At 39.6% G+C, this 11,063-nt stretch overlaps 1 long non-coding RNA gene across 1 annotated transcript; it reads right to left on the bottom strand.

Moving 5' to 3' along the window:
* Positions 1-2,065: 2,065 nt before the first annotated feature.
* Positions 2,066-4,056, bottom strand: LOC113110635 (uncharacterized). Its single transcript, XR_003293184.1, has 3 exons — positions 3,880-4,056; positions 3,179-3,328; positions 2,066-2,272 (listed from the first exon to the last, which is right to left on the bottom strand). It is a non-coding gene; the product is annotated as an uncharacterized LOC113110635 (long non-coding RNA).
* Positions 4,057-11,063: the final 7,007 nt, after the last annotated feature.

Genomic DNA, 11,063 nt, shown 5'->3' with positions numbered 1-11,063 from the left:
CTGATGCCTGTTTCACACATACTCCATCTGCAGTTCATATGCAGTCCATGTGCATTACGTATGTGGAGCAGAAGCAGCGCGGACTTATTGTGCTTTCACAAAGGACGCGTTTGCAGTCCACTACTGATCCACGACTGTTTAGTCCACAAACACAAATGTGTTCATTATTTTGATTTCAAATCATGAAAAAAAATAAATAAATAAATCAGCATTGTGACTCTTTATCACAGTACAGTAACAATCTTTAGACATTAGTTTAAACTCAATAAATATAAACAATGTATTATTATTGCTTTTGACTTCTAGGTTTGTATAATGAGCTACTCAAGCAAGCAGCAAAACATTTAAACACAACAATTAAGCCTACTTTTCTTGATAGGATATCGCATATATTTAAAATTAAAACACCACTGACAGAAACAGTCAACTCTCATGCCTTTTGCGTTTAAATCTTTATTACAAGCAATCCCACGGGTCTTAATGAACTTTGTTTTTCTGTCTCCATAAAAGTGCATATATAACGTTGCCTTCTTTATCTAAAGGTGCTCTTTTTCCTGTTTTAAACCTAGCCAAAAACCCATGTGTTGAGTGTGAAACACAGTAGGCTTTAATTAGTAAACATTTATTGTGAAATTACTGCATTTCCATGTCAATCCATGTTCATTTTTATCGCGGACAATGCGCTGTCACTTTAATTCAGCTTGTGCAGCACAGCAAAAATAGACTCGGTACGTTAACAATCGCTGAACTGCTGCAGACGCACCGCTCCTGGAACACAGTGACAGACCGCAACCGCGTGCAATGTGAACACTGGAATACATTAACATGGGAGCGTAAAAAAAAAAATGCAATGCATACGCACTGCAGACGGAGTATGTGTGAAACAGGCAAGAGACTTACACAAACCCGATTCCAAAAAAGTTGGGACACTGTACAAATTGTGAATACAAAACAGAAAGCAATGATGTGTAAGATTTAAATTTCAATATTTTATTCAGAATACAACATAGATGATATCAAGTATCATATCAAATGTTTAAACTAAGAAAATGTATAATTTTAAGGAAAAAATAAGTTGGTTTTATATTTCACGGCATCAACACATCTAAAAAAAGGTTGGGAAAGACCATGTTTACCACTGTGTTGGATCTCCTCTTCTTTTTATAACAGTCTGCAAACGGCGGTGGTCTGGCATTGTCATGTTGGAAAATGCAAGGTCTTCCCTGAAAGAGACGACATCTCGATGGGAGCATATGTTGTTCTAGAACTTAGATTCGTCTGACCACAAAACAGTTTTCCACTTTGCCACAGTCCATTTTAAATGAGCGTTGGCCCAGAGAAAATGGCTGCGCTTCTGGATCATGTTTATATATGGCTTCTTTTTTGACCTATAGAGTTTTAGCCAGCAACGGCGAATGACACGGTGGATTTTTCACTGACAATGTTTTCTGGAAGTATTCCTGAGCTCATGTTGTGATTTCCATTACAGTAGCATTCCTGTTTGTAAGGCAGTGCTGTCTAAGGGCCAGTAGATCATGGGCATCCAGTATGGTTTTCCGGCCTTGACCCTTACGCACAGAGATTTATTACAAATTTTCTGAAACTATGGATGATATTATTCACTGGTAATGGTTACTTTCTCTGAGAAACTCCTTTCTGATATTGCTGCACTATTGTTTGCCGCAGCATTGGGGGAATTGGTGATCCTATGCCAATCTTGACTTCTGAGAGACACTGCCACTATGAGAGGATCTTTTTATATCCAATCATGTTGCCAATTTACCTAATAAGTTGCAAATTGGTCCTCCAGCTGTTCCTTATATGTACATTTAACTTTTCCGGCCTCTTATTGCTACCTGTCCCAACTTTTTTGGAATGTATAGCTCTCATGAAATCCAAAATGAGCCAATATTTGGCATGACATTTCAAAATGTCTCACTTTTAACATTTGATATGTTATCTTTATTCTATTGTGAATAAAATATAAGTTTATGAGATTTGTAAATTATTTCAATCCCTTTTTACTCACAATTTGTACATTGTCCCAGTTTTTTGGGAATCTGTGACGGCCGGTGAAAAGACAGTCTGGAAACAATAGCGAGTTAACAACGTTTAATGAGATGATGAGATATAGTACAAAGACACACAAAGACGATGAGGTGGTAACACTCCAGGGAGACGATAGACGGTGGGAAGTCCAGACGGTGGTGGAGTGTAGGTGAGGAGTCCGGGTCTTGACGGCGTGAGGCAGCAGGAGAGAGTGGCACAGGAACTGCGGGGAACAGAGCCGAAGGTAAGTGTCTGGATCGTAACCTTCCCAGTCCACCAGATACTGGAATCCTCGTCCCCTCGATAACCCGACGACAAGCTAACTGACGCTCCTAATAACTTGCAAAACTCTTTCCAAAATTTGGATATGAACTGGGATCCCCTGTCTGAAACCACGTCTACCGGGAGGCCATGGAGCCGAAAGACTCGACTCGACCTCCCATACGAGTGCTGAGACTACTACTCTCTCAGGCAAAATACACTCGGGAGTAGCAGGACAGGCGGAGGAATCAAAAAGACGTGACAAAGAATCGGGTTTAACATTTTTGGAACCCGGGTGGTACGATAGGGTAAATTCAAAACGGCCGAAAAAAAGTGCCCACCGAGCCTGCCTGGAATTGAGTTTTTTAGCAGTTCTGATGTACTCTAAATTCTTATGATCGGTCCAAACAATAAAGGGAACCCCTGAACCCTCTAACCAGTGGCGCCACTCCTCCAACGCTAACTTGACCGCCAACAACTCTCTATTGCCAGTGTCATAATTACGTTCGGCAGGAGATAACTGATGAGAGAAAAACGCGCAAGGGTGGACCTTATCGTCTGAAGCAGCACGTTGGGACAACACTGCTCCTACCCCCACCTCTGATGCGTCAACCTCCACCACGAACTGCCGTGTGGGATCAGGGGCGACAAGGATGGGAGCCGAAACAAAGCGGTTCTTGAGGTTAGAGAACGCAGCCTCAGCTGCGTCAGACCACCTGAACGGAGTACTGGGGGAGGTCAAGGCTGTCAGAGGTGAGGCTAGTTGGCTGTAATTCCGAATAAAACGCCGATAGAAATTGGCGAACCCCAGAAACCACTGTAGGGCCTTGCGGGAATCTGGAGATGGCCAATCTATCACAGCCTTTACCTTGTCAGGGTCCATTCCTATTCCCTCAGATGACACGATAAACCCTAGGAAGGGGACCGACTGTGCATGGAATACGCACTTCTCCGCCTTGACAAAAAGTCCATTCTCTAATAACCTCTGGAGCACTCATCTGACGTGTTGAACATGTTCCTGGAGAGATGAAGAAAAAATCAGTATGTCATCCAGGTAAACATATATAAACTGATCTACCATATCTCTCAACATGTCATTCACGAGTGCTTGAAAAACCCCGGGCGAGGTTTTCATATTCAAAGTGCCCTCTAGGGGTATTAAAGGCAGTTTTCCATTTATCCCCCTTCCTGATGCGGACCAAATGATAAGCGTTACGTAAATCCAATTTTGTGAATACAGATGCTCCCTGCAACCTCTCGAAAGCTGAAGACATGAGTGGTAACGGATAAGTATTCTTAATAGTAATGTTGTTCAGCTCTCGGTAATCAATGCAAGGTCGCAGAGAACCATCCTTCTTACCCACAAAAAAGAACCCCGCCCCCGCTGGAGATGAGGAAGGACGGATGAACCCAGAGTGTCTAGGGAATCAGAAATATATTTCTCCATGGCCTCCCTCTCAGGAATAGAAAGAGAGTATAACTTGCCTTTAGGCGGAGATTTACCTGACACTAAATCTATGGCACAGTCGTAGGGACGATGCGGAGGAAGAGAAGCAGCCCGGGACTTACTGAACACTTCCTTCAGGTCCAGATACTCAACAGGCACGTTTGGCAAAGCCGAGGTCTCCTTCTGTAAGACAGAAACAGAAACAACAGGAAAAGCAGAAACCAGACAAGACTCATGACATCTTTCACTCCACAATGTGACAGTGTTATAACCCCATTCCACTCGTGGATTATGTTTGGACAACCAGGGGTGACCTAATATAATGGGAGCAACAGGGGAGTCCATTAGGAAAAAGTATATGGTTTCTTGATGGTTGCCAGATGTGATGAGTGTGATGTGTTCAGTATGGTGGGTGACGTGAGGCAGTTCCTGGCCGTTGAGTGCAGTGACATGGATGGGGAGAGACACAGGAAGGACAGGAATGTTCAAGTGATGTGCCAGTGAAGAATCCATGAAGTTACCTTCGGCTCCGGAGTCCAGAAGGGCGTGACACTCATGATGTTGATTTCTCCACCGCAGTTTCACCGGAAGGAGGGTCGATGATGTAGGAGAGGACTTCTCAGCGGAGATCCCACCTGATAGTAGCCTCAGGTTTACTACCGGGCTGGGTTCTTTAACCGGGCATGAGTAGATGTTATGGTCAGAGTCTCCACAGTATACACATAGTCCTTGGGAGCTCCGCCGTTCCCTCTCCCTCCGGGACAGCCGAGCTCGACCCACCTGCATGGGCTCGTGATCGTCGAGGCGATTAAACCTGGCCTCCACCCGCAACGCCAGGTCGATGAGTTCGTTGAGAGTAGGGGGGAGCTGGAGGAGGTAGATCTCCTGCTGAACACGGTCGGATAACCCATGCAGGAATCTATCCCACTGCGCCGCCTCGTTCCACTGGCACGCGGCCGCCAGGGTACGGAACTCGATGGAATACGCGGTGACAGATGAATGTCCTTGCCGGAGTTCCGAGAGGCGATGGGCGGCCTCCCTGCCGGTTGCTGCCCGGTTGAAGACTCTCTTCATTTCGTCAGATAGGAGGTGGAACGAGGCACAACACGGATGTTGATTCTCCCACACCGCCGTTCCCCATAAGGAAGCCTTGCCCGATAAAAGGGTGAGCGTAAATGCTACCTTGAATTCTTCAGTGGCGAAAGTGCGGGGCTGCAGGGCAAAATGCATAGAGCACTTGTTAAGGAATGTTCTGCAAAAAGTTGGCTCACCTGCGTAATTCTCCGGCGCCGGAAGTCGCGGCTCTGGCTGGAAGTGATCCTGGGGAATCCACAGGGGAACGGACGGCGCAGGCGGTGCAATGGGCGCAGTGGGAGATTTGAGCTGATGGATCCGCTGGGTGAGCTCTGACACCTGTGCCACCAGCGCTCGGACAGCGCGTGAGATCATTCTGTGACGGCTGGTGAAAAGAAAGTCCAGAAACAATAGCGAGTTAACAACATTTAATGAGATGATGAGATATAGTACAAAGACACACAGAGACGATGAGGCGGTAACACTCCAGGGAGACGATAGACGGTGGGAAGTCCAGACGGTGGTGGAGTGTAGGTGAGGAGTCCGGGTCTTGACGGCGTGAGGCAGCAGGAGAGAGTGGCACAGGAACTGCGGGGAACAGAGCCGAAGGTAAGTGTTCGTGGCTGAGTGATCGTGCGGAGAGTGGATGAGGTTCTGGGGAAACACAGACATCCAAACGCAAACTACACAGAAGCCAGACGGGGGTAAACACAACGACATGAAACAACGATCTCACAAACACAAGACGTGAGACAAGCCATTATATAGGAGATGGGTAATGAGTGGCAGCTGTTGCTGATACAATTAACGGAGACGCCCACAACTAATCAGTGCAGACGCAGAACACACAGAATTCACCACAAAGTGTAAACCACCTGAGATCACGGTTTACCAACCGTGACAGAATCAGAGAGAGAATCCTGTGTGGCTTGTCTCCAAAAATTTGATTGATGAGGGTCATAAAAGGCATCTGTTCTGGACACCTGTTTGTACACATCCAAATGATCATTTTCGTAGTTGGAAAAGGTGTTAAAGTTGTTACAATTAAATAAAAAGAAAACTAGGTTACTGGTTGTTTATCTAAAACAACTAAACAAGCCAAAAACTATCAGATACGTTTCGTTATGCAACACGTGGAAAAGAAGTGAGAGCGTGTAGCATTACAATTTAAAAACTTTTAAGGTTTGTTACCAGTTAGAAAACTAATTTACAGAGTTTTATTACATTTGTACCTTACCTCAAGAAAAAAAGAAAGAAGCGAATGTAAAGCAACGATACAAACCAAAAGTTGACGTTTGTCATGATGTCTTTAAAATACCAGCACAAAATACTTGTCCAATCTATGCTGTACTTTACCACTAACTACAAATTTAAAAATCGAGAGGAAAAAATAGATTTCCCAGGACTTTCCCAGTGTTACGACGTCTCCGGTAACGTTAGATCGACTCAAACTAAAAAAAGAAGCTAACGTAAAGCAATGTTACAAACCAAGTAAGTTGGTGTTTGTCACGATGTTTGAAAAATTTAAAAGAAAAGAAAAAAGAGGAATGCATTTACGCGGATCTAAAATAAAATACATCAGACAATATACTTGTCAAATCTATGATGTACTCTACCACGAATTACAATTTTAAAAATCTAGACTGTTACTGACAGAGTTATACAAAAGAAAAAAAGATTTCCCAGCAAAGTGTTACAACGTTGGATCGCCTCAAACTAAAAAAAGAAGCTAACGTAAAGCAATGTTACAAACCAAGAAAAGTTGGAGTTTTTCACGCCGGGTGAAAAGTTCAAACAAAAGAAAAATGAGGTATTCATTTACGCTGGTCTCAAAGAAAATACATCAGACCCAGTCTTTAAAACACCAGCATGAGATACTTGTCAAAACTATGTCGTACTCTACCACTAACTACCATTTTAAAAATCGAGACTGTTAGTAACAGAGAGTTAAACAAAAGAAAAAAAGATCCCCCAACAGAGTTTGCGAAGCCTCCGGTAAAACGACCTCACAGCACCGCTGACACACTCAGAATGCTTACATCCGGTCCCACTCAAACCACTTCTTCTTCGTTTTGACGCAAGGCGTTAGGTACATTTAGCACCACCTACAGGGCGGGAGTGTGGAGCATTGACGTTAATGAAAACTAACTCAAATATAAGAGATAAAAGAAATACAAAAATAAAATGAATGATAATAATATACTTAGTAGTGATTATTTAAAACCTGTTTATCAGCTCTTTGAGATACTTAATCCGTGGAACATTTCTTTAGTCGCATCTTTATTTAACATTTTCTAAAATGAGATCTGATTTATTTCTATATTAAGTGCTTCTGTACATTGTAATCTTTCGTTGTCATATCTTTTACATTTTATTAAAATACATTCAACTGTTTCGGGGAGATCACATTTAACTCAAAGTCCAGACTCATTTTTTTTTCCTCTTATAAATAATGATTGATAAGTGCAATGTGTCCAATTCTATGGCGAGATCTTCCTTTCTAACCCCAAAATTCTCCTTTCATTTCCAACTGTTCTTTGAATATTATATAAATGCCGTCCTTTATTGTCACCATCCCATTTAATTTGCCACGTATCTTTTTATTTATTTATTTAATTAGCCCTTTGATTTCTAATTTACTCATTGGAGTATTAAATACAATGTCTGACATTTTCATGTTTTTTATCTAATCCACTACTTCATTACCTTCTATTCCTATATGTGCAGGTATCCATACAAAATAAATATTTGTTTTTGTTTGTATTCTGAACAAACTCTGACAAAATGTCTTGTCTTGTTCAAAACAACCAATGTTTTTACTTTAAAATTAGTTTAACCTATACGATTTTATGTCCATCTCAACAAAAGTTCTTGTTTTATTTCATTTTAAGTCACTCACACATACTTTAGTAGCCTAAATCCTTTAATATGTATTTAATGTTGTCAATATTGTGGCATTGCTATATCAGTTTAAACCGTGTAGACGCATACAAATATTATACAGGAATGAATGTGGTAAGTCAAGCAACCCTGTATCACATGAAATACGTTCTGAGAAAACTATTTTGCAAATCGCAATTACGTTACATGCCAACATATAAGCAGTGCTATTATGTTGGTCCTTAACCTATAAGCAGTGCTATTACGTTGGTCCTTAACCTAATATAGTCAATTTATTGCAGTGCTATTACGTTTGTCCTGAACATAATACATCCAAAGCAGGTTTCTTTTCACACGTAGCAGCTAATGCTGTTCATTTTGTTTTAATTATTTACTCCCTTTTTTCTCATCGGGCTACAAAATATTATCTATGCCAAGGGGAGTCAAATGTGAGGTCGTTTTACCGGAGCACCCAGATAATTTTTATCTGGCCCTCCAACTGGTTTTTGATGTTTAAAACCCCTCGCAATCTGATATCAAAGTCCCCGCAAAGGTTTAGCGCTTTCAGCGGTGAGTTTAACAACGCACGTGATCATTCAGCGGTGAGTTTAACAACACAGCGGTGAATTTAACAACACTCAACTGCAGGTAAAACGGCATTCAGAGGTGAGTTTGACCAAAGCAACCCTCAATTGCAGACAAAAGACATTAAAAGGTGAGTTTAACAACGCTCTAAGACGCTTGCAAGTGAGCAGTTTTAGCATTTTCTTGTCATAGGTAGGACACTGCTTTAAGAAGCTGGACAACGTATCGGAGGTTTGATTAAAAACTGTTGAGTCGGGACAATAAGTTATGTTTAGAAACTTTAGATTTGTAAGGTGGCCATTTCTTATGACGATAAGTGATAGAAGAAATTATAAAAATATAGCTTTCTGCACCAAATGTGCAGCTTACGTTATTATTGAATTCAAGTTTAAGTAGCCTATTAGGCTAACATTACATTAGCTCACAACTATTATCCAACATTATAAATGTATAAATATATTTATTTATTTATTTATTTATTTTAAGTTCTGCTGTGGCTTTGTTCGGGAATTTTTTTCATATGAAACTAAATGGGGAATATATATATATATATATATATATATATATATATATATATATATATATATATAAAATTCCCTATACTTGCATTTATTAACTGTTTGTCAAATTTTGTTATAAATTGTAATTAACAATATTAACTTGTTTTTTCACTATATAAAACGAATACCACATTCAATCTAGCCCATTCTGGCAACACAGATTAAGAGAATACTGGTGTGAAATGTTCAGTTCTGTTTTTTTCTTATTTTCTTCTTTAGGTCCCTCAAATTTGGCAGCTTCAAAGCATCACAAACGCACAAAGGCACTTTTAAAAGCCACGCTCATCTTGTTATTCTGTACTCATCAGTCAGTCTCTCTCTCTCTCTCTCTCTCTCTTTATAATATTTTCAAAACTCTGACAAGAATTGATGTCATGGCAACGCGTAGTGATGCAGTTGTGGAAACATGTGCATTTCCCTATTGACGTACGTGTAGCAAATAGCATTGAATTTTAGGCTTACTACTTGCATTTTCTTTCAACATCTTGGATGTAAACCCAAAACTATATTAGACAATATGGAGAAAAACTGTTAACTCCCTGTTTTTAAAGTGATAATAAAGAATATGTTTCATTTCATGTTAGTTGTGAGATTTTGAATAAGCTATTCTTTTAGATCTATTCATGGGACCTATATGCAATGTTTGATTACGTTCTACAACTTTAGTATATAATTGCATCCAAATATATCATGTATTGGTTAAGCCTAAAAATATGATTAGGCCTATTATTCATCATGGGACGACGTGACTACAGTCAAACCTGTATATTTCATGATACAATTTATGTAATTTTTCATACATTTTTGATCCGCTAATATGCAGTATTTAGGACGTGAATTTTCGGAGCACACATGCATCCCTGATCCAACCTTTAATGTCATTGGATCCAACTAACGTGTGTGCAGAGCTGGGTAGTAACGGATTACATGTAATCTGGATTACGTAATCAGATTCCAAAACTCAAGTACTTGTAATTAGAGTAAACTACTTTTTAAAATACTCGTAATCAGACTAGTTACTTTTTTATGGATTACATGATTACATATTATTTACACAATGGTAATAAGTCGTTCACAATTCATTGATTCTCCTAAATTTCTTTTTTTTAATGTTTATATTTTTTCCTAACAAACCTGCCGCTTATATACGTTCCTGATTCTTCGAGTTTTTCCGGCGGAGAGGGGGAGTGGTATCAGAATCACGCTCAGAAGAAATCAGCAACAAGATAATGGAAATTGAAGGGAACCTGTTTTTATACAGAGGGGAACGCAGCCTTTGATGACCGGATGTTCAGACATCATTTAATTTTTAAAGAAAAACACGGGAAAAATGTTACTGTTCAGTGTAAACTCTGCCTACCACGGATTAATTTGCTGTCCCTGGAATTCTTTGACCTATCAAAGTTATTGCTGGGAATTTCATGTCTTTTAATATATTTTTGTAATGTTGAATTTTCTTCATTGTTACTAACGTAACCTTATGCACTTCAAGTGTTTTGAGATGAAATATTTCACCTGGAAATGGTCTCTATATATTAGCCAGGGCTCTACATTAACGCTTGTCCGGGACAAGTGGATTTTGTGAAAGGGCAAGTGAAAGAGAATTGTACTTGCCCCGAACGGACAAGTAACCTGATCAAAATTTTAATAACAAACAATAACTAGGGCAGCACCGATGAGTCAATGATTCAGTGAGCCATTCATAAAAACTTTTAATTGCTTCATTTATTGAATGAATCAGCAGTTTGAACGAATCGGTTGAATCAACAATTCACTCATTAAGACAGTGACTTGTCACCACCTACTGGTGGTATGATATCATATTTAAAAGTATCAGTGTATTTTTCCAACATTTCATATTTTGTAAGTCAAACAAGTAAAACATTAATGTAATAACATAATTTATTCATGTGGACAAATGGAGTTTGTTGATACTGATTTCATTTTAATAATAACAACAACCATAATGTCTTATTTTTCTAATTTAATGTAAGGATAACATGTAAGAATTCAACGTAAATGTAGACATCTACATTTAACTTTTAAAAGTTAGAAAGTTTAATCTTTTAAGTTAAAAAGTGTTACAGCAATCAATTTAAGGCAAATATTTTAAAAAAATATATACTAATTAAAGTAATACCATTTTATTAGAATTTTTTTCATGATTCCCAATTATTTAGATTCGCAATTTATAATAGTTGTGCAGT

The sequence above is a fragment of the Carassius auratus genome, chromosome 2, assembly GCF_003368295.1.
Source record: "Carassius auratus strain Wakin chromosome 2, ASM336829v1, whole genome shotgun sequence".
NCBI lineage: Eukaryota > Metazoa > Chordata > Actinopteri > Cypriniformes > Cyprinidae > Carassius > Carassius auratus.
The sequence above is the reverse complement of the archived record's forward strand: the minus strand, read 5'-3'. Positions and strand labels throughout refer to the sequence as shown.